The 18,821-nt window shown below is 44.6% G+C and overlaps 1 protein-coding gene across 3 annotated transcripts in view; it reads left to right on the top strand.

Moving 5' to 3' along the window:
• FSHR (follicle stimulating hormone receptor) overlaps nucleotides 1-18,821 on the top strand; it is a 148,449-nt gene that overhangs the window by 21,367 nt on the left and 108,261 nt on the right. The gene's annotated exons all lie outside the window — the stretch shown is intronic.

Here is an 18,821-nt window from a genome sequence, read left to right as displayed (position 1 = left end):
CACTCGGAACCTTGGACAAAAAGAGTAGGGATGCTTCTGAAACTCATCTCATCCAAATGAGATTTTGGAACTCTGGCTTGCTTGGCCTTATTTCCAAAGGGGAAACCGTGCTTTAGGAATTCTCGTTTTTTTTCCGATAAAAGGGGGAAAGAAATCTTAATTGTAAATGCTGTGCATGATCAGTTTGCCACAAATTTGAGTTCCTCCAGTTTATGTCTACATTTTCCCTCTTCGACATTACACAGACATTATTGTTGTAAACTGCCCAGAGAGCTTCGGCTATGGGGCAGTATACAAATGTAATAAAGAATAATAACAAATAATAATAATTAATAAGACAGTGTATAAAAAAGCAATTGTGAGCACCTCCACAGTCAGGCCCGGCTCCAGCAGTGGCCCAGGAGTGCATAGGGGGCCCTCACTGGCCCCAGTGGCATGGGATCTGTTGCTAGTTGCCAACCCTATCCTATTCCAAAGGATAGAAGTGGTTTTTTCCTGCTAGTTTCTCATTTTATTGTATTCATGAGGGTGGAGGAAAAATACGATAGAGATGAAACCTGAGCCCAAAGGGTCTCCTCCTCAATTTGGCCACTGTCTCACTCGATGCCAGTGTTGAGAAGATGGTCTATGCTGGTTGTCACCAAATCTTTGTGCTATTAACCCCTTAAATGCCCTCCAGCAGAAGGGCAGATGGAAAGAGCAGTGGCAGCAGCTCTGAGCCAGGCTGGATCATAAAGCAGCAAAGGAGGAAGAGGAGGCTTCCTTGCATGGTGTGCTCTGCTGCAGGGCAAGCAGCACTGTAGGGTTGCCAGGTCCATGGCCTGAGTCTGATCCTGTGTCTTTAGGAGAAGAGAAGGTCAGCCAAGTGCAGGTGTTCTTGCAACTCTGTCATGGAATTCTCCCTCCCCCCTCCACAACTTTGAAAGATACAGAAGACCTCTTGGAGGCTGGGCCTGGCAACCAAGAGGTCTTCTGTATCTTTAAAAGTTGGGCAAGGGGAAGGGAGAATTCCACCTTGTGGTTTTTCCCATTACAGAGTTGCAAGAACACCTGCACTTGGCTGACTTTTTCTTCTCCTAAAGATACAGGATCAGTCTCAGGCCCTGAACCTGGCAACCCTAAGCAGCAGGGACTCAGTGGCAGCAAAGAGGGGCTCCAGAGCCATGGCAGGAGTGCCCCCAATGCACTTACAGGCAGAGGTTTGGCATTTCTTCTCTCTCTCTCTCTGTCCTGTATGATTCCTCTGTCACCCCAATCTTTCTGTGCAGGTTTTGTTTTACTTTAAACGAGTGAGGCCAAGAGGGAGGAGGAGTGTGGTTTGAGGAGGAAAGCAAGAGGGCAAAGGGCCCCCTGATAGACTTTGCCCATGGGCCCCCAGAAACCTGGAGCCGGCCTTGCCTACAGTGTCACAATTTTGCGGGAGGGAAGTGCATTGAAAAGAATGATTAACAGGAAGGCTCCCCACAAGCAAATCAGGATGAATGCAGGACAAATGCTCATTGTTGTATAACCTCCCCATAAACAAATCCAAATGAAGGCTCAGTAAAGACTAGACATAGTCTAAGCACCATGAAAGCATTGTGCAAGCCAATCAGGATGAATCCTGAATAAAATAGGTTGTATGAAGGATCCCTATGATGCAGTCAAGCACATGACTGCTTCAGGATTCTTTCGGTGGAGTTTTTCCCAGTGTTTAGGAGCCCATGTGTGTATACATAAAAACATAGCACAAAAATAATCTTGATGCAATCATACATACAATCACTTCAAGATTGCTTTCTTGCAGGGTAGGAGTCAGTGTTTTATCAATGCACATGTGCATGATAGTCAGAATTGTGAGGGAAATATGCAAATGAACTGAAAGCTGTGGTAAACTACATGCTCCACATTCAGAATTCATTTTAGTAATTCTCCCAGAACCCAGAATTCCGGGCAGAGCAAGCAAGAGGAACAAAAAAGGAGCAAGGTGAAACAGGTGGCAGGATTTGGGGGAGGGGGGAGAAGTTAGGGATGGAAGTTTGAATGGGGCAGCAAGACTTTCTAAAGCAGGGATTGCAGTCCTTTTTGGGCCAGTGGGCTGTTGCGCTGCAGCCAACTCAGAAGGGACAGGAAGGGGGGAGGCATGAGTTTCAGGCACCTCCGCAGCCAGAAGAAGCAGAGTTGGGGGTTGTTGTGTCTGAGCAGGATCATGTGGGAGGGGGGCAGCCTGCTCTCCAGCCAGTTCCCACGACTAACGCCCTTTCTGAGGAGCCGAGCGCACCGCCCCCAGTTGATGCAGAGGACTTGTGGGGGGAAGCTTCAGAGTCAGTGCCAGCTCCTCCTTTACCAAGCAGTTCCCAGGAGGATTCCAGTGTGGCACCGCCCCCTGACCTCGAGCCCATTGCTCGGGAGCAGGTGTCTTCAGATGAGCTGTTGGGTGCGCGTCCCCTGTCTCCTTGTTCCCGTCGCCGCGAGAAACGGACAGGGCAAAGACAGGAATTACGAAGGAGTCAGAGATTACATTCGAAAACATTTCCTATATAAGCCTGCTGCTCCCAGTAGGGGGTCATTGAGTCAACTTCCTTCACACGCTGCAGAGCATGTCTAGAGTATAGTTAGGGACTCTAGTGAGTTAGCGTAGGGTTTCCTATGAAGCGCAATGCCTTTGATGTATCCATTACTCTAATAAAACGAGATTTACTTGCACACACACTCCAGCCTCATTCTTTCGGCTCTGGACGGGACATGGGCACACTGGAATTTTGACAAACTGTCATGGGTGCCCACATGGGTGCCATGTGGGTGTGGCATAACACAAAATGGTTCCCACATCTTAAAGAATAGAAAAAGAGACAGGGCCACATAATGGTGCAAACATGCCCTCCCCGCATCAATGGAGGAAAAGGCATCAACAACATCATTAAAACTGACTCCTGAAAAGACAGAGGTGTTATGTGTTCCACGTTCCCAGGTCCAGGAGGTAGTAAGATGGCCTGTTCTAGACAGTGTTGCACTTCCCTGGAAGGAGCAAGTTTGTAGCTTAAGGGTATTCCTAGATCCAGCATTGTCACTTGAGGCTCAGGTGGCTTTGGTAGCTAGGAGTGCTTAGCTCCAGCTATCTCTAGCTTGCCAGCTACAGCCCTTTTTGGACAGAGATGGCTTGGTTGCTGAACTCCATGCTGAGATAACTTATTACTCTACGTGGGGTTGCAGTTGAAGATGACTCAGAAACTTCAAATGGTCCAAAATGCACCAGCCAGATTGCTGGCTGGGGTTACCTTTAAAACCCATGTAACCCCTGCTTTAAAACAGCTGTATTGGCTGCCAGTTTGTTTCCGGGCCCAATTCAGGATGCTCACACTAGTGTTTAAAGCCCTAAATGACTTCATCCCTGGATATCTGAAAGAACCCCTCCTTCGCTACCAACCGTCTTGGGTGTTAAGATCAGCAGAGGGGGCCTCCTTGGAAGTTCCACTGCCTTCAGAAGTTTGGGGGAGGTGGCATAGGAGAGGGCATTCTCTGTGGGAGTGCCCAAGGGGTGGAATTCCCTACCCACAGAGGTCTGCCTGGCACCTTCATTATACAGCTTTCGTCATATGCTGGAGGTACACCTCTTTACCTTGGCTTTTGACACATGAGGTGTGTGTTTTCAGGACCAACCCTATTCCTGTGACTAATTTGTTTAAACTGTTTTTAATGTCGAATTTTAGATAGTTGTAGCCCTGCTGGTAAAGGGTTGGTTATAAACTGAATCGTTGTAATCAGCATCCTTTGCCACAGTCAGAGAATCTCTTTGCACCTCTCCTCTGTTCAGACTGGAAGGAAGGGTGAGTCTCCAACCCTGATATCCAGTGAAATGTAGACAAGTTTAAAGGTGTGTGCATGTTCAATGTAAGAGAGGCCAAACCAGTGCAAATAGGATATGAGCAGGGAGAGCAAACAGGAAGAGGAAGCTGATAGGCAGTGCCAGCCCCTGGACTAGTTGTTAGTAAGGAGATCCACAGGTGGAGGCTGGCTAAGGGCACACAGAGGGTTAAGAACATAAGAAGAGCCTTGCTGGATCAGGCCAGTGGCCCATCTAGTACAGCATCCTGTTCTCACTGTGGCTATGGACTGGAAACAAAGCCCTGTGAGGAGAGACTGAAAGAACTGGGCATGTTTAGCCTGGAGAAGAGAAGACTGAGGGGAGATATGATAGCACTCTTCAAGTACATGAAAGGTTGTCACATAGAGGAGGGCCGGGATCTCTTCTCAATCATCCCAGAGCGCAGGACACCAGATTTTGACTGGACATCAGGAAAAACTTCCTAACTGTTAGAGCAGTACGACAATGGAACCAATTACCTACAGAGGTAGTGGGCTCACCGACACTGGAGGCATTCAAGAGGCAGCTGGACAGCCGTCTGTCGGGAATGCTTTGATTTGGATTCCTGCATTGAGCAGGGGTTGGACACGATGGCCTTGTAGGCCCCTTCCAGCTCTACTATTCTGTGATTCTATGATTCTATGCAGATGCCGATGGGAAACCCCAAGCAGTACCTGAGTGCAACAGCACCTTCGGTGGTTTCCAGCCGCTAATATTCAGATGCATGCTTCCTCTGACCATGGAGGCAGAGCATAGCCATCATGGCTACTAGCCACTGGTAGCCTTATCCTCCATTAATTTGTCTCATCCTCTTTTAAAGCCATCTGAATTGGTGGCCATCACCACCTCTTGTGTGCTGGGTGAAGTGTTTTCTTCTGTCTGTCCTGAAGGTTAGTGGGGCAGTGCATCATTTGCCCTACCCTAATAGACCAGCCTCTGCTGGTAGCTAGAGTGTATGAAGAGGCAGGCTACGGGCGGTTGTACAGTAGAGATGACAAAGATGTTATTGATTTGTTAGGGGATTTTTATCCTACCTTTCTATTTGCAAGAACGCCCACCCCCATGTACCCACGCTGAGGTTTGACTTCTAGAGGCTCTGGGGAGGCAGCTGAAAACCTGGAGTATGGCAACGCTAGCAATGGAAGTTGCACGCTTGACATTTTTGCAATGCATCTTCAAAAGACAAAAAAATAGATAAAGTGATTTTGCAGGGGAAATACTAAGAAACGGGCAGTCTTTGGTAAATAGAGACAATTGAGAAATATTATGCTGTTACTCCACCCTCTCATGGCTTACAGTTGATTGAAATAATGTAAGCAATATTAGAAATCAGTAAATGTGACTTAAATAAAGCTGTGTGCAAATGGTCTCTCAAAATTCCCCATCCTATTTGTAGGAAGAGAGGTTAGAAAGACTATTGCAGTGAATTTCTCTGGGGAGAGGAGACATTCTCCAACTGTTTCTTGGGGTGGGACTCGCCATTAGCAGTGACAGTAACACAACTTACTTACTTACTTTCTTTCCTTCCTCCCTCCCTCCCTCCCTTCCTCTCTCTCTTTTTCCTGCAACTATATTGGCAGCCTGCCAAGCATTTTGCATCTTCCACAATGTCCAGCAGTCAACATCATAGCAGAGCACTGTGGAAGGGGGAATCGTGACCACTATTTTGGTGGAGAATATTCAGAGAAAATTCTCAAGGGGACGAAGAAAAGAAATATCAAAGAAATTTCTCCAGAAAAATGTCTTCTTGGAGATTTTTGTTCACCTCCAGTTTGTGAAGAAGGAACAGGGAAGTCATGTTATGTGCTCTCCTTCAACCATCATTTGATGAGATCTTCCAAAAACCTGACCCTGTTCTTTAGGAGTATTAGGTCTAGGGTTGCCAGGCCCAGCCTCCAAGAGGTCTTTTGTATCTTTAAAAGTTGTGCAGGGGGAAGGGAGAATTCCACCTTGTGGTTTTTTCCATTACAGGGTTGCAAGAACACCTGCACTTGGCTGACTTTCTTTTCTCCTAAAGATACAGGATCAGTCTCAGGGATTGAACCTGGCAACCCTAATTAGGTCATATCCACACCATACATTTCAAGCACTCTGATGCCACTTTAAACAGTCATGGCTTCCCCCAAAGATTCCCAAAGAATCCTAAAAACTGTAGTTTGTTAAGGATGATGAGAGTTGTTTGGAGATCCCTCACAGAGCTGTCATTCCTAGCACCCTTGTCTGTCTGCTTGACAAACATATACCAATTTTACACTAATTTAACTTTCATGGCTTCTACTGAAGAATCTTGAGGATTGTAGTTTAGCGAGGGTGTTGAAAATTCTGTTGCCGAAAACCCCCCTATTCTCCCAGAACTACTATTCCCAGAGTTTTCTGGTGTAAGGGAATTATTGTTAAACTGACTTATGCACCTGTAGCATAGCTAAGCCCCAAGGAACAGTTCAGCATGATAAACCAGGCCTTGAAAAACTCAGCACCTTTCCAAACAACAGACCTTTAGAAACATGTGCTTTCCCCCCCCCCTTCCCTCCAGGAGGTATCATTTTGCTCTTGAGATAGTTGGAGATGAAATGACCTTCCCCAGCTATATTTATTGTACCTAGTATTTGGCAGAGATAATTCCAGCAACAAAACACATGTTGCTGTCAAAATACATAAAAGGAAACCAAGCTAAAAGCATTGAATTGCCACACATAGCCTATAGTCCTGCAGTTCAAAGATTGCAAATTAATTGCCTTGAAGGTCCACTGCAATCTCTAGATACAAAGGCAGGCAGTGCATTTGCTCAAGTGAGCAAGCAATTCCAGCATTCTAGGGGAAGCCAAATAAACATTTCAAAATCTGAGTTACTGACTGTGTTATATTCACAGCAGTTGCAGATGCGTGGTAGGACAACACTGCTCACCTGACCTTGGGTCAGGCACTTGTGGAGCTGCTGCTTACCCAGATGTAGAGATGGAGGGGCGAAGGGGTGGTGAGGTTGATGTGGTGCAAACACACCAGCCGAAGCACCAGATTGGTTCCACCAGTGTGTTTGCAATGTGCCAACCTCTCTGCAGTCTTGGTCCACCACCTCTACCTCTCAGTAAGCAGCAACAACACAATCAATCAGAGGTCCCAACATGCCATCACTGATCCACTACTGATTTACAGTGAATTAACTGTGCACTATGGAAACACACAGCTGTCTGCACTGAGTCAGACCACGGGCCTATCTGTTGTTGTTATGTGCCTTCAAGTTGATTACGACTTACGACAACCCTATGAATCACTGACCTCCAAGAGGATCTGTCATGAACCACTCTGTTCAGATCTTGAAAGTTCAGGTCTGTGGCTTCCTTTATGGAATCAATCCATCTCTTGTTTGGCCTTCCTCTTTTTCTACTCCCTTCTGTTTTTCCAAGCATTATTGTCTTTTCTAGTGAATCAGGTCTTCTCATGATGTGTCCAAAGTATGATAACCTCAGTTTCATCATTTTAGCTTCTAGTGACAGTTCTGGTTTAATTTGTTCTAACACCCAATTATTTGTCTTTTTCGCAGTCCATGGTATACACAAAGCTCTCCTCCAACACCACATTTCAAATGAGCTGATTTTTCTCTTATCTGCTTTTTTCACTGTCCAACTTCCACATCCATACATAGAGATTGGGAATACCATGGTCTGAAAGATCCTGACTTTAGTGTTCAGTGATCCATTTTTGCATTTGAGGACCTTTTCTAGTTCTCTCATAGCTGCCCTCCTCAGTCGCAGCCTTCTGATTTCTTGACCTTTGTTTCCATTTTGGTAATGACTGTGCCAAGGTATTGATAATCCTTGACAAGTTCGATGTCCTCGTTGTCAACTTTAAAGTTACATAAATCTTCTGTTGTCATTACTTTAGTCTTTTTGACGTTCAGCTGCAATCCTGCATTTGTGTTTTCCTCTTTAACTTTCATCAGCATTCGTTCCAAATCATTACTGTTTTTTGCTAGTAGTATGGTATCATCTGCATATCTTAAATTATTGATATCTCTCCCTCCAATTTTCACACCAGCTTCATCTTGTTCCGATCTTGCTTTCCGTATGATATGTTGTGCGTACAGATTAAACAAATAGAGTGATAAAATACACCCCTCTCTCACACTCTTTTCTATTGGGAACCAATCGGTTTCTCCATATTCTGTCCTTACAGTAGCCTTTTGTTCAGAGTATAGGTTGTGCATCAGGACAATTAGATGCTGTGACGCTCCATTTCTTTTATTTATTTATTTATTTATTTATTTATTTAAGCTTATATACCGCTGGACTAGCAACAGCTCTCTGGGCGGTGAACATTAAAAATACAATAAAAATAACACAAAACTGTACACAAAACTGTACAGTCTAAAATCAAAATATAATAATTTACAATTAACAGGAATTAAAATGCCTCAGAGAAGAGAAAGGTTTTAACCTGGCGCCGAAAAGATGATAGTGTCGGCGCCAGGCGCACCTCCTCAGGGAGACCATTCCATAGTTCGGGGGCCACCACTGAGAAGGCCCTAGATCTTGTCACCACTCTCCGGGCTTCCCTATGAGTCGGAACCCGGAGGAGGGCCTTCGTAGTAGACCGTAGTGTACGGGCCGGTTCATATCGGGAGAGGCGTTCCGACAGATATCGTGGTCCCGCGCCGTATAAGGCTTTATAGGTAAGTACCAACACTTTGAATCTGGCCCGGAAGCATATTGGAAGCCAGTGCAAACGGGCTAGCACAGGTGTTATATGCTCAGACCGCTTAGTTCTTGTTAGCAGTCTGGCCGCCGCATTTTGCACTAGCTGTAGCTTCCGAATCGTCTCCAAAGGTAGCCCTACGTAAAGCGCATTGCAGTAGTCCAGACGCGAGGTTACCATAGCATGTACCACTGATGAGAGGTCCTCCTTACTCAGATAGGGACGTAGCTGGGCTACCAACCGAAGTTGGTAGAACGCATTCCGGGCCACCGAGGCTACATGAGCCTCAAGTGTGAGGGAAGAGTCTAAGATGACTCCCAGACTATGCACCTGTTCCTTTAGGGGGAGTGTAACCCCATCCAGGACAGGGTATATATCCACCATCCGATCAGAGAAACCATCCACCAACAGCATCTCAGTCTTGTCAGGATTGAGTCTCAGTTTGTTAGTTCTCATCCAGTCCATTGTCGCAGCCAGGCAACGGTTCAGCACGTCGACTGCCTCACCTGAAGAAGATGTAAAGGAGAAGTAGAGCTGCGTGTCATCAGCATACTGATGACAACGCACTCCAAAACTCCTGATGACCGCCCCCAGCGGCTTCATATAAATGTTAAAAAGCATGGGAGACAGAACCGAACCCTGCAGGACCCCACATTGGAGAACCCACGGTGTCGAGCAATGTTCCCCAAGCACTATCTTCTGGAGACGACCCGCTAAGTAGGAGCGGAACCACTGCCAAGCAGTGCCTCCAACTCCCAATTCCGCAAGCCTCTCCAGAAGGATACCATGGTCAATGGTATCAAAAGCCGCTGAGAGGTCAAGGAGAATCAACAGAGTTACACTCCCTCTGTCTCTCTCCCGACATAGGTCATCAAACAGGGCGACCAATGCAGTCTCAGTGCCAAAACCAGGCCTGAACCCCGATTGAAATGGATCTAGATAATCGGTTTCATCCAATAGCGCCTGGAGCTGGTCAGCAACCACACGTTCCAGGATCTTGCCCAGGAACGGAACATTGGCTACTGGTCTGTAGCTGCTGACATCCTCTGGGTCCAAGGAAGGTTTTTTCAGGAGTGGTCTCACTGCCGCCTCTTTCAGACAGCCAGGGACCACTCCCTCTCGTAAAGAGGCATTAATCACTTCCTTGGCCCAGCCAACTGTTCCTTCCTTGCTAGTTTTAATTAGCCAAGAGGGGCAAGGATCCAGTACCGAAGTGGTCGCACGAACCTGTCCAAGCACCTTGTCCACGTCCTCGAACTGAACCAACTGAAACTCATCCAACAAAACATGACAAGACTGTGCTCCGGACACCTCAGTAGGATTAACTGCTATTAAATAGGAGTCTAATTCCCGGCGAATGCATGAGATCTTATGCTGGAAGTGTTCAGCAAATTTATTACATCGAGCTACCGATGTATCTGCCGTGACTTGTAGGCCTGGATGAAGTAGGCCACGAACCACTTTAAAAAGCTCCCGTGGGCGTGAGAGAGATGACTGAATAGTGGCGGCGAAATGTTGTTTTTTTGCCGCCCTCACCGCTCCTACATAGAGCTTAGTAGAAGCATGAACCAGCTCATAATTGCATTCGTCGGGAGTTCGTCTCCATCTCCGCTCAAGCCGCCTCCTGTCTTGTTTCATCGCTCTCAGCTCCGGAGTATACCAAGGAGCTGTATGAGCTCTACATAGGAGAGGGCGCGCAGGAGCGATCGTGTCAACAGCCCTGTTAAAGCGTTCCAGAGTTTTTCATGAACTACACAGTCAAAGGCTTTGCTGTAATCTATAAAGGACAGCGTGATTTTCTTCTGAAATTCCTTATAAAAGAGCAAGATCAATTATATCATTGTCTTGTAATGGCCACTTGATTGATTGCTTCAGGCAAATCAAGTATCGCTTCCAGGCCAACCAAACAGGAAAGGTTTTGTACATTGAAAGAGCTGGTTTGTTCTTTCTGGGTGCCACAAATGAACAATGTAGGCAGGCTAATATACTTAATAAAAAGTACCTTCTATGATCGTTGTTTTTATATTGTTTTAAATTTTAAAATTGTGTTTTAAATTGTTTTTAAAATATGTGTTTTTAAATTGTATATTTGTTTTAATGTTTTTGATTGCTGTAAACTGCCCAGAGAGCTTCGGCTATGGGGCGGTATACAAGTGCAATAAATAAATAAATAAATAAAATAAATAAATAATAAATGATCTCTGGTGCCTCTTCCCTTTCTAAATCCAGCTTAGACATCTGGCATTTCTCGCTCCATATATGGTAAGAGCCTTTGTTGTAGAATCTTGAGCATTTCACTTTACTTGTATAGGATATTAAGGCAATAGTTCGATAATTACTGCATTCCCTGGGATCCCCTTGCTTTGGAATTGGGTTATATACTGAACACTTCCAGTCTGTGGGCCATTGTTTAGTTTTCCATCTTTCTTGACAAATTTTTGTCAAAGTTTGGACAGATTCCATCTCTAGCTTATAACAACTCTGTTGGTATGCCATCTGTTCCTAGTGATTTGTTTTGTCCAAGTATTTTAAGAGCAGCTTTTACGTCACATCTAGGCAACCTTTTTTCTGCTGTGGGCTGCATTCCCTTAGAGGTAGTCCTGTGAGGATCTCAAGCAGACTGGGGTGAGGCCTGAAGCCATTAGTAGATGCGGCCAGGGTAAAAAATGACAACTCATTTTCCATCTTTTTCTGCCACACCTTTCACCTCTTTCTCTTTTTGACACTCCTCTCTCTCTCTCTCTCTCTCTCTCTCTCTCTCTCATCCTCTTTACTTAGGTTGCTATTATGGCAAGGAGAGATCATAAGAATATGAATAGTCCTGCTGGGTCAGTCCAAAGGCCCACCTAGTCCAACATCCTGTTCTCACAGAAGTCAACCTGATGTCCATGGGAAACCTGCAAGTGCAACCTGAGTGTAACAGCACTCTTCCCACTTTTGGCACAGATCACTTTTGCCAGAGATCTTACAGAGGGCTTTTGAAATTAGGCAAAGGGGTGCATGACATGAGTCTTAGGACTGAAGGTTGTCCATCCCTGATCTGCTCTGACTGGCAGCAGCTGTTCAGCATCTCTGGCAAAGAAACCTCTTTCTTGTCACCTGCTACCAGAATTTTTTCATGGAGATCCCAAATGTGTGCTCTGCCACTGACTGATGAGATCTCTGTTATCTCTGAAATGCAGTGATTACTAGGAGCCAACATGGATTTATGAAGAACAAATCCTGCCAAACTAATCTTATCTCATTTTTTGATCGGGTAACCTCCCTTGTAGACTGTGGGAATGCTGTGGACATAATATATCTCAACTTCAGCAAAGCTTTTGACAAAGTGTCTCATGATATTTTGATTAGCAAGCTAGCTAAATGTGGGCTGGAAGGAACAACTATCAGGTGTATCCACAGTAGGCTCCAGAATCGTACTCAAAGAGTCTTTATCAACGGTTCCTTCTCAAACTGGGCAGAAGTAACGAGTGGGGCACTACAGGGCTCGGTCCTGGGCCCAGTGCTCTTCAACATTTTTATTAACAACTTGGATGAGGAGGTCCAGAGCATGCTTATCAAATTTGCCGATGATACAAAATTGGGGGGCATAGCTAATACTGTGGAAGACAGAAAGAAAATTCAAAGGGATTGCGAAGAGCTCCAAAAAGACCTCTCCAAACTGAGTGAATGGGCAGAAAAATGGCAAATGCAATTCAATATAAAGAAGTGTAAAATTATGCATGTTGGAGCAAAAAATCTTAATTTCACATATACACTCATGGGGTCTGAACTGGCGGTGACCGACCTGGAGAGAGACCTCGGGGTTGTAGTGGACAGCACGATGAAAATGTCGACCCAGTGTGCGGCAGCTGTGAAAAAGGCAAATTCCATGCTAGCGATAATTAGGAAAGGTATTGAAAATAAAACAGCCGATATCATAATGCCGTTGTATAAATCTATGGTGCGGCCGCATTTGGAATACTGTGTACAGTTCTGGTCGCCTCATCTCAAAAAGGATATTATAGAGTTGGAAAAGGTTCAGAAGAGGGCAACCAGAATGATCAAGGGGATGGAGCGACTCCCTTACGAGGAAAGGTTGCAGCATTTGGGGCTTTTTAGTTTAGAGAAAAGGCGGGTCAGAGGAGACATGATAGAAGTGTATAAAATTATGCATGGCATTGAGAAAGTGGATAGAGAAAAGTTCTTCTCCCTCTCTCATAATACTAGAACTCGTGGACATTCAAAGAAGCTGAATGTTGGAAGATTCAGGACAGACAAAAGGAAGTACTTCTTTCCTCAGCGCATAGTTAAACTATGGAATTTGCTCCCACAAGATGCAATAATGGCCACCAGCTTGGATGGCTTTAAAAGAAGATTAGACAAATTCATGGAGGACAGGGCTATCAGTGGCTACTAGCTGTGATGGCTGTGCTGTGCCACCCTAGTCAGAGGCAGCATGCTTCTGAAAACCAGTTGCTGGAAGCCTCAGGAGGGGAGAGTGTTCTTGCACTCGGGTCCTGCTTGTGGGCTTCCCCCAGGCACCTGGTTGGCCACTGTGAGAACAGGATGCTGGACTAGATGGGCCACTGGCCTGATCCAGCAGGCTCTTCTTATGTTCTTATGTTCTTAAAGGGAACTTGATAGTCTGGAACATTGGGCTGAAAACAACAGAATGAAATTCAACAGGATAAATGCAAAGTTCTACACTTAGGAAAAAGAAACCAAATACACAGTTATAAGATGGCGGATACTTGGCTCAGCAATACGACATGTTAGACGGATCTTGGAATTGTCGTTGATCACAAGCTGAATATGAGCCAACAGTGTGATGTGGCTGCAAAAAAGGCAAATCCTATTTTAGGGTGCATTAACAGAAGTATAGTTTCCAAATCACATGAAGTACTAGTTCCCCTCTATTCAGCACTAGTTAGGCCTCATCTTGAATACTGCGTCCAGTTCTGGTCTCCGCACTTCAAGAAGGATACAGACAAAGTGGAAGAGGTTCAGAAGAGGGCGACAAGGATGATCAGGGGACTGGAAACAAAGCCCTATGAGGAGAGACTGAAAGAACTGGGCATGTTTAGCCTGGAGAAGAGAAGACTGAGGGGAGATATGATAGCACTCTTCAAGTACATGAAGGGTTGTCACATAGAGGAGGGCTGGGTTCTTTTCTTGATCGTCCCAGAGTGCAGGACACCGAATAATGCACTCTAGTTGCAGGAAGCCAGATTTTGACTGGACATCAGGAAAAACTTCCTAACTGTTAGAGCCATACGACAATGGAACCAATTACCTAGAGAGGTAGTGGGCTCTCCGACACTGGAGGCATTCCAGACGCAGCTGGACGGGGATGCTTTGATTTGGATTCCTGCATTGAGCAGGGGTTTGACTTGATGGCCTTATAGACCCCTTCCAACTCTACTATTCTGATTCTATCTTGGTAAGAGATTACTTACACACACACACACACACACACACACACATCAGGTTTCTGCTTGACTTCAAAAAGAAATGGTCAGCAAAGATGCTTTTTAGAGTCACATCAGGGAGTTTTATACGACCCTTGTGATAAACTGCTTAAGTTACCAACTCATGTGTGGATCCTGAATTCAGTATTCAAGGCTTAACAGGCAACACATGGTGTTAGCAGTGGGATCCCTTTTCTGGGTTTGTATCTGTCTCCTCTTTTGTTTCTTTGCCATTGCAGAATCATGCATTGAAATCTGGTGGTGTGAGAAGTGAGAAGTTTTTCAAGTCTGTTCTCTGTGTCTTGTTTCCACTGTGACCATCAAGGCAGCTGCATGCACACTTACAAATATATCTGCACTCATACAGAACGAGGCTAGTTGTTTGTGGGGGGTTTGGGGGAAGATCTCATATAATGATAACGATGGTCAAGGGAGGGCAAAGCTGCACCGGAGTCCAGAAAAAGTAGAATGTTAATTGCATGACGAGTATTCACAAAGAGGGGCTGAAATACAGCAGAGGCATAATTTCACCACCACCATCACCACCACATGATTCCCCAAAACAACAGTAGGGCACTGTGAACATTTATTTGTTTATTGAATTTATATTCCCCCCAACCTCCCAAAGGAGCCCAAGGTGGCAAACATAAAACAATTTAAGAAGAAAAAGTGTACTAAAAACAGGTAAAAACACCCCAAAACACAATTACAATTAAAAACATTCCAAAACACCAGTAAAAATATTCTAAAATACAGTTAAAATATTCCAAAACACAATTAAAAACATTCTAAAACACAGTTAACAACATTCCTTCATCAGTGATCTTTGGGTTGCCAGGAACAGTCCCCTTCAGCCATTAAATGCCTAGGTAAACAGGAAAATTATCAAATTCCTCCTGAAAGTCAATAGTGGGAGGGAGGGCATTCCACACATGGGAGCCACCACTGAAAAGGTCCTGTCACAGATCGGCTTCAACCGGGCAGAGCTTGGTGGCGGCACCACCAAAAAGGACTCGCCTGCCAATCATAGGGTCCCAGATAGTTAATTGTGGGGAAGGCATTCTTTTAAATACTTGGGCCCCAAGCCATTTAGGGCTTTATATGCTCATACTAAAACCTTGAATTGGGCCTGATAGCTCACCGGCAGAAGAGTCCTGCTGGATCAGACGAAGGGCCCACCTAGTCTGGCATCAGAGTGGTCACTCAGAAGCAGGACTTGAGGGAAACACTTGTGCTTCCCAGAAAGTGGTATTCAGAGGCACATTTTGCCTATATCCTCAATGAATTTGTCTAATCCCCTTTTAAAGCCATCCAAGTTGGTGACCATCACTTCCTCTTTGGTAGTGAATTCCACATATTAAATATGCGCTGTGGGGAAAAGTCCTTCCTTTCCTGCCCTGAAACTTCCAACTTTTGACTGCATTAGATGGCTTCAGGTTCTAGTATTATGAGAAAGGGAGGGTGCAAAATATGCAAAATGGCTGCCAGGCAGCAAATACAGTTGCTGCTGCTTCCACCTGCATAGCAAGAAAAGAAAGAGCTTTAGGAAAAAAGAAAGAAGCTGTTCTGCTACCCAGTAGCGGTTGGTGGGGTGGGACGGGACAGCAACCTGACATCCCATCAACAGCATTGCTGCAGATTACTAGGAGGGGAAGGGGTGAGGCATCAGCAAGGTCAGCTCAGTGCAAACACACCAGCGGATCCTCCACCAGTGGATTCACACTGCGTCAATCTCACAGACAGTTCACCTCTTCTGCTCTCCTGGTAAGCTGCAGCAACGCTAGGGACGGGAGGTCAGGTCAGCCCTGCCACCTTGCCCTGTTGGCCACTGCTGGCGCTATAGTTACTTATGGTGAGGCCCACCACCAAGAAACCGTTGGAGAATTTCTCTTCCACTTGGAGTAATTCAGTGGAATTTCTCTGCCCACAGATAGGATGGAGAATTTTGAGAGGCTATTTGCATGTAGCTCTAGCCTGAACCTGTAATTAATCCAACTGCATCTTAAATTCGGATGCAAAAAATAATCTTTCAAAAATTCTCCTTCCTATTTTTTTCCAGTGAAAAAATCAGGGAGGTGGGGAGGAATTTGTCGAATATGGAGTGAGGATGAAATTTTCCAACAGTTTCAGAATGGCCAAAAAAAGAACATTCTTTTAAAAATTCTAAGGAAAAAACCCCCTCTTCTGATGAATTTCAGCTTAGTTAATACTAAATAAAACTCTGTTGATAGTACAGACTAGTAGATAAAGGATGTACTGGAATTACAGAGAGGAGTGGAAGGAGAGACCAAATGCTTAAACAATATTTTAAAAAGGGAACCAGAGAGAGTGAGAGAGATGAAAATTCCTTTCTGAGAAATTTTCGCCTTGCCCCTACTTTTAACTCAATGTTTGTTGTTTCTTTGCTATGTCAGAAAAGATCTTCAGCCTTCTCTTATTTCCATTGTGGCCTCCTGACCACTATTTATGAAGTTGTGACTAGAACTTCATAAGCAGCAGCCTCTCCCAAAACTGGTGCCCTCCAAGTGTTTTGGACTATGGTAGTTGCAGTCCAAAACGTCTGAAAGACTCCAGGTTGGGGAAGGCTGATCTACTGGGTCACTTCAGATTTTAAACTCTGATAGTGATGGACTATTTTTTTTCATACTATAACATTTTCTGTAAGATAAAAATGGAAGCCAAGGAAAAGAAAATTAGGTGCAGAATTACAACTTCTATGTCCATTCTTCGTGTTCTTTCTAAAAAGCCAAGACTATTTTATAATCCAGTTTTTCACGCTGCTGTAAATATTTTGAGATTCAGCAGAGGGAGAGATAGGTGAAAAGTGGCAACCATTGCAAACACTCCAGATACTTTGCTCTGTATAATGTTTTTCTAACTGTTGCCTTCAAGGTAAACAGTCAAGATAAGCTACTGATCTGCAGCCCAGCTCCATTTTTTATTATTACTTATTTGCATCATTTTTGCAAAGTTCCCCAGAACCAATAATCATTATAGGGGAGGTATCACTGCTGGGGAGAGCAGTTCCTCTTTGCTGAAAAAGAAAATAACTTTTATGCCCCATTTGGAATCATAAATGGTATTTCATTTATTGGGCTGAAGGTATTAAAAAAAACCTGGAATACTGTCAACCTTGCATTTCTACTAACCCCAAGTGACTTGTATTTCTGTAGGAAAGAGCACTAGCATGCCACAGAACATTATGAAGCATATTGCAAAATGGATGGAGTGAAGAACAACTTCTGGAGTTGGAGAGGTTTAATTGTCTGTCAAAGATTCAGTGTTGTGTTCTTGAAATTAGTGGGGTGTGGGGAGAAGAATCCTAGTAGGAATAGGGAGAAAAAGAAGATCTGTTGGGGTCCTGAAGACTGTAGTTTCCCTCACTTTTTATGCTTATCTGTATGTCAGCCAAAACATTGAAAAGGACCCTCGCATTCTGGTATACAGTGTAAGCTGTCCGGGGCTCCTACTGGGAGGAAGAGCGGGATATAAATCAAGTAATAAAATCAATAAATAAATAAGCTGGTAATACCTAAACTATGAACTGCAAAATAACTCCTCATGTACCACAAGAAATACATTAATTAAATACTTAATGGATCTGGAAAGTCCAAAATTCCCAATCCCAAAGGCTGCTACCTGTTGTATCTCTGCATGATTCATTGCTCTGGTCTTGCCTCTCACTCTGCCCTGTCTCTACATGAACTGCATTGGGTAGCGTTCAGTTACCTCCAAGGCAGAGAAACACAACAGTGTTCTGGGCAGGAAGCTAATGAGCTAGGGCACGGCTTCCCAAACTGTGGTCCGTGGACCCCCAGTGGTCTCCAAGCTTCATTCAAGTGGTCTGCAGCATGTCCACATTAAATATTCATATTAATTTTTTATTGTATTTTAATTGCTTCTTTTCTTTCTTATATTGTATTTTACCGTATTACAATTTGAATTATATGGGATGCAAATTGTAATACTATAAAATACAATATAAAATACACTTTTCGGAACTCACAGAGCATCTAGCACAGCACATTACAATTGCTACAACAGGCAGAAGAATCATGAAGAGGTAGGACAGGGACCATCAGTGATTTTCACATGGTCCATGTGAAAAAAATGTTTGGGAACCACTGGTCGTGGACAGGTGCTTTACCTGGTGAGGTTTAGGCTTATGTAAGTCCTGGAACCCTGTCAGAGCGATGAATCTGTTTGGATAGCCTGCCCCCGAAGGCTGAAGGATCCAAGTGGTTTTCTGATGGCTCTGGAGAATTTTTTCTGCTGATATGACAGGCAGACACTGCTGCTGCTGCCTTGGTCAGTAATCAGCATCTAAGATCAAGAAGGGACTTGGACAATTGAGACAATAACTCTGAGATGCCCTCCAATCCTTGGTAGAACCCCCCCAAAAAACATTTGGCTTTATTGTTGCCTGTGGAGCTGCAAGGTCTGCAACATTTCAGGTGTCAGCTAGATGGATAATGGAAGAAGACTGTGGACGAATCCAGCCAGACATGACGTAGATTCTAGACACTATTCTGTGACGGTGGTCAAGTGGTCATGCTTCTTCACCATCATTGGCATCTGCACAGTGTCATCCTGTGGAGCTGTTCTGGATTCATCCTTTTAGGCAATCAGTGTCATTCCCTGTTAGTTAATAACACTGTAATACAGCGCATGAGCCTTTGAAGTGCCTGGATGAGGTTGCTTGTGTTATTTTTGGAGTCCTGGTTCTCTAAAAGCAGGAGATACTGCGCAAAATGGATTGCTGTGAAGGAGCAGCAGTGTAGTGGCAAATTCAGACGTGTGGAGCCTTTTCATGATAGTCACACCATGCCCTCTCA

The sequence above is a fragment of the Rhineura floridana genome, chromosome 4 (genome assembly GCF_030035675.1).
Source record: "Rhineura floridana isolate rRhiFlo1 chromosome 4, rRhiFlo1.hap2, whole genome shotgun sequence".
Taxonomy (NCBI): domain Eukaryota; kingdom Metazoa; phylum Chordata; class Lepidosauria; order Squamata; family Rhineuridae; genus Rhineura; species Rhineura floridana.
This window is presented reverse-complemented; position numbering and strand designations above follow the sequence as displayed.